The sequence below is a fragment of the Pituophis catenifer genome, unplaced genomic scaffold, assembly GCF_029215685.1.
Source record: "Pituophis catenifer annectens isolate HBS135680 unplaced genomic scaffold, rPitCat1.0.hap2 SCAF_1, whole genome shotgun sequence".
Taxonomy (NCBI): Eukaryota; Metazoa; Chordata; class Lepidosauria; order Squamata; family Colubridae; genus Pituophis; species Pituophis catenifer.
Genome location: NW_027256881.1, coordinates 9,626,322 through 9,632,321, shown reverse-complemented (window position 1 = coordinate 9,632,321; position 6,000 = coordinate 9,626,322).

The window sequence follows — 6,000 nt, the reverse complement described above, 5'->3', positions numbered from 1 at the left end:
CATGTGTGTATATATCACTGTCCATCAGTAACTGGACTGATGATTATTTCTAAAACAATCAATTTTTATTCTGAAGTTCTTTGTTAGGCTAACTATAAAACTTAAAGTAAGTTTGTTGTTGTTGCTCCTTCTTCTTCTTCTTCTTCTTCTTCTTCTTCTTCTTCTTCTTCTTCTTCTTCTTCTTCTTCTTCTTCTTCTTCTTCTTCTTCTTCTTCTTCTTCTTCTTCTCCTCCTCCTCCTCCTCCTCCTCCTCCCCCTCCTCCTCCTCCTCCTTTTCCTTCTTCTTCTTCTCCCCGCAGATGCAGGGTCCGCTTTTCGGATCATACAGCCTGAAAAATAAAATAATGGTCAGATTTGGTCTGAGAAGAAGGAAGGGAAGGAGGGAGGAAGGGAGGGAGGGAGGAAGGAAGGAAGAACATCCGCCCAAAATAAGAACTATGTTATTAGGATGATAATATTTTCCCAGCTCCAAAGGTTGTATTGGCTGTGACTAACAGCCTGAGAAATAAAATAATGGTCAGATTTAATCTGAGAAGAAGGAAAGGAGGGAGGGAGGGAGGAAGGGAGGGAGGGAGGAAGAAAGGAAGGAAGGAAGGGCAAAGAGGGAGGGAGGAAAGAGAGAGAGAGAGAGAGAGATTGCTATGGGAATTCAATACTAATGCCATATTTTATGCTCTATACTCTTTTGTTTAATTTCCCACATTATAACTATGCTCGCTAATAACCCTCTGGATATATATATTTAATGCATTCTATTGTACTGATGATGTTACTTAGTTGGAAAATAAAACGTCTGCAGGCAAATAACCAAGCTCAGAGAGCACCAAGCATAGAATGCATATGCATTATATGCAAATCAATATTTTGTGCATATGTTCATATAAAATATGTTTTTGTAATGCTCAAGTAAAAAAGTGTCATGGTGAAAAAGGGAAAATATATGAGTTTCTATGCCTAAAGTGATAACTCACCTCTCCAACCACAAAAATCGTTCTAGGCTAGTATTTGCAAGATGTACATGAAGTAACTGATATACAAGTCAAACTATGCACACTCCATTTCTGGAATTAATCAGTTGTGCAGAGTTTTTTTTCCAAATGTTTTCAGGATACTATATTCATGAACCTAGTGGGAAAAAAAATCAGGCCTATTACTTTGAAGTCCCTGGGAGGAAGGCTGTTTCCATAGCAATACTTCGTTTACTGAACTGTAGGTTAAGATCATCTTGACAGCAGATTGATGATGATGATGATGATAATAATAATAATATATGCAGTGGTGGGATTCAATTGTTTTAACAACCGGTTCTCTGGGTGTGGCTTAGTTGGGGGTGTGGTTTGGTGGTCATGTGACTGGATGGGCTTGGCTAGCTGGTCATGTGACTGGGTGGGCGTGGCTATGTGCATAGGGACTATTCAGAGGGCTGTGAAAAAAGTCATTACTGACTGGTCCTTGCACTTATGACCGGTCCTCGCACTTATGACCATCCTCACATTTATGCCCGTTGCAGCTTTCTTAACAACTGTGTCAGTCATTTCACCACTACTTCTCTTCACCATGGTGACAAGATAGGGCGCAAAACGTAAAATGTGAGGACAGTTGTAAATTCAAGGACTGGTCAAAAGTGCGAGGACCGGTCAAAAATAACTTTTTCAGCCCTCTGAGTAGTCCATATGCACATAGAGACTACCCAGAGAGTTGAAAAAAGTGATTTCTGACAGGTCCTCGCACTTTTGAGCGGTCATCATTTATGCCCATTGCAGCATTCTTAATTAAATTAATTAAATAAAAATGACCTGCTGGAGCGGTCGGAGGCAGTCCGAGACGGCCATTTGGGCCAGCTGCAGGGCAAGATGATACAACTGGGGGAGGTAGGCTGCTGCCGCCCAGGTGGAAGGCGGGCCCAGGCCTACAGGGCTGGCTGCAGGGTGAAGCAATCAGATGGGGTAGGTCAGGGGTCTGCAACTTTAAACACTCAACCTTAAACACATGTAAACACTTAAACCTGGGTGGGCATTGCGAACTCCATATCACTTACTCCCACCCAGTATTTTCTTTTAAACAGGTATCTTTGTGTGTCTCTTTCATCTCTCTCATCTCTTTCTTTCTTCCCTTATTTCTCTTTCTCTCCTTCATCTCTCTCTCCATCTCTTTCTCCCCCTCTCTTTCTCCCTCTCTTTCTCCCCCCTTTCTCTCCTTTCTCTCCATCTCTCTTTCTCCCTCCCCCTTTCTCCCCTTCATCTCTCTTCCTCTCCATCTCTTTCTCCCCCCTTTCTCTCCTTCATCTCTCTTTCTCCCCCCACCTTTCTCTCCTTCATCTCTCTTTCTCTCCACCTCTTTCTCCTCTCCTGCCTGGGCAGCAGCGGCAGCGCAATTACCGCACCATCTGGTTGCCCCTTGGCTTGGAGGCGACACCTTAAGCCTGTGCCCCACTGCACGTGCGCCCGCTCGGCTGCACCTGCAGCCGGGTCCGGTTGCTCTTACTGAGTTTTGCAATGGGGCAGACGATGCCCCTCCTCCTCCTGGAGCCCATTACGATGCAGAGCATCGGCTGTAGCCTGGGCAGCCAGTGTTCTGGGGCGGAGAAAAGTCACCCATCTCCCCCAGCGACTGGATGGGGTAGGGCAGGCTGGCACCGCGCAGGTGAGAGGCGGCCGCAGGACAGTCCTGCTGGGTCGGCGGCAGGCTGAAATGCTTGGATGGGGTAGCCAGCGGCTCACAGCTGCTGGCCACCTGATCCAAGCACCTCGCTGGCCACTCGATCCAAGCGCCTCGCTGGCCACGTGGCTCCTGACCGCAGTCTATTCCCATCCAAGCACCTCACTAGTGGCTGGTGGCCACGTGGCTAGCGAGGAGCTTGGATGGGATAGCCAGCGGCTCACAGCTGCTGGCCACCCCATCCAAGCAGCTCGCTAGCCACGCAGCCGCCAGCCACTAGTGAGGTGCTTGGATAGGGGTAGGCCGTGGCTGGCAGCCGTGCGGGTGCAGGTCGACCACCTTTCCCAGCCCCATTTCCCCGAGGGCAGCACTCAGCTGTACTTGCCTGTCTGCTGCTGGAGTGGTCGGGGACAGTCCGAGGTGGGCATTCAGGAACAGAGTGGGAGGCCGCCATGGGCAAAGTTAGGAAAGCAGGCTGGGCCATGTGGTCAAGGAGCCAAGGAATAACTGCAGGCAAGCTGTGCAGCACTGCAAGCGTGGCCAATAAATAGTGGTGGGTGGGGCGGGGCGGGGCAGGGTGGGGCGGGGGGGCGGACGAGCCAGCAATTTAACAAACAGTTCGGTGTGCTGTGAGGCCAATAAATTACAAAAAAACACCAAACCATTTGTTAAATTGCTGGCTCGTCCACCCCTCGCCCCTCCCCGCCTACCACTACTTATTGGCAATAAATAGTGGTGGGAAGGGGTGGGCGAGCCAGCAATTTAACAAACAGTTCATGTGCTGCAGAGGGCCGAGGCCAATAAATAGTGGTGGAGAGAGGCGGGGCAAGGGGCGGGGCGAGCCAGCAATTTAACAAACGGTTTAGCCGAACCACCTAGAACCGGCAGAATCCCACCACTTAATATATGTGAGTGCAACAAAATCACGCAAACTGATTACAAAGATAGACATGATCGAGTTGCTCAATTAATCCACTGGTCATTATGTAAAAACTATCTGTATCCGAAAAGTCATGGGAACATAAAGTGGAAAAGTTGCTGAAAATAAGACAATGAAGATCTTGTGGGACTTTCAAATACAGACGGATCGTCATTCAGAACATAACATGCCAGACATCACAGTTGTCGAGGGCCGAAGTGTACAGTTTATTGATATCGCTGTACCAGGAGATGCCAGAGTTGAAGAAAAATAACTGGAAAAAAAATCACAAAATATCGCGACCTGGACATCGAAACTACACGGCTATGGATGAAACATGTCACAGTGATACCCACTGTCATCGGGTCACTTGGTACCATGTCCAAGAATTTTAAAAAACACATCAAGAAATTGCAGCTTCCTGCACTAACACCAGCAGAACTGCAAAAAAATGCACTACTCAGAACATCATATATTTTAAGAAGATACTTGGTTGATACCTAAGACGCTGGCAGCAACCCGAATCAACCATTAGCACCAGTCAATCATATTTGTGACACATTTTTAAATGTTCGGTTGACTGAGTTTTATGTTTAATGAATAAAAGAGATAATAATAATATATGCAAGAAATAGGATGTAAGATGACTATTCTCTGTACTGAAAAATAAAAAAGCGAAGTTCCTTGCCTTAAATCTTCAAAAGAATAAAAAATGAAACATTTCCTGCCTCTTCGACCCACTACTATGATGGCACTGGAACATTTTTCCAGAGGGAAACAAAGTTCTAAACATTAAAAATGCTAATAAAGTTAAAAATCAGGTGGTGTGCGATTCTAGACTGAATCCATGTAACAGAAAGGAAATGGAATAGAAGAAAAACAAAAAAAATACAAAACCAGCTTCCCAATGTTGAGAAATGGTACAGTGTTACAGGATATTTTTTTCTCCTCTCAATCATCCATCTTTTCTTTCTTCTTTCTTTTTCTCCTTCCCTATCATTTCCTTCCTTCCTTCCTTCCTTCCTTCCTTCCTTCCTTCCTTCCTTCCTTCCTTCCTCCATTTCCTCTTCTCCTCTTCCCAACCTTTCCTCCCCTCCCTTCCTCTCTTCCCTTCTCCTCCTGCCTTCTCCCCTCCCCTCACTCCCTTCTTTTCCTTCTCTTCCTTCTCTTCTTCCTTCCTTTTCCTCTCTCTCTCCCTCCCTCCCTCCCTCTTTTTCCTATTTTGCAAATACTTAGAAAGGACCAGAGTCCAGCCTTGCCACAGGGCTAATCCATCCCTTGTGAAGTACGTTTTTTAACATTATTTTTATTGAAGAATTTTATACAGAAGTAAAAATGATATAAATTTAAGAAAAAGAAAAATGAGAAAAATGGTGAATAAATAAATAAAGAAAAGAAAAGAAAAGAAAAGAAAAGAAAAGAAAAGAAAAGAAAAGAAAAGAAAAGAAAAGAAAAGAAAAGAAAAGAAAAGAAAAGAATAAGGAAGCAGCTTCCAATCTTCTTTTCAGCAGTTACAAATAAACTGATCATCAGTCCTCTTCCTTAAGGTTACATCATGGTTCCCGTCTTCCCATATTTTGTCTTTTCTAATTCCTTGGGTCCATAAATCACCAGGTCCCCCCCCCATTTTCAGCAAAAAGTCCAAAAAGGGTTTCCAGTGACTAATAAATGTACTTGTTGTTGAAATGTATTTGAATATTAGTACTTAGTCAGACAAGTCGAATTCTTCATTTCTGCAAATTCTGTCATCTTCAACAACCATAGTTTTTTTCTGAATCTTTCCATCTTGGTGCATCTAATAATCTTATTGCAGTTACCATATAATAAAACTTTGTGAAGGACTTTTTTAATATTAGAGTTGGGGCTTTCAAATGTTGCGAGGGGGACTCCTGTCCTTAGAAAATTATAGAAAACTTTCTGTTTTGTTGAAGTGATTTAGAGACAATCAGCCACCCGATTCCTATACCTACAAATTTGTTTGAGAATTTCAGAAGACTGTTGAGTTTTGCCTATCTAGACGTTCACCAAAACTATTGTTATGTATTGAATGTATATAGTTGTGTTAAAGTGAAACTAACCTTTAGATGACTCAAACTGTTAACTGTTCCCAGTTGCAACGTATGGCTGTGAAAGTTGGACCATAAGAAAGGCTGAGTGCCAAAGAATTGAGGCCTTTGAACTCTGGTGCTGGAGAAGACTCCTGCAAGTCCCTTGGACTGCAAGGCAATCAAACCGGTCAATCCTAGAGGAGATCAACCCTGACTGTTCTTTAGAAGGCCAGATCCTGAAGATGAAACTCAAATACTTTGGCCACCTAATGAGAAGGAAGAACTCCCTGGAGAAGAGCCTAATGCTGGGAAAATTGAGGGCAAAAGAAGAAAGGGACGGCAGAGAACGAGGTGGCTGGATGGAGTCACTGAAGC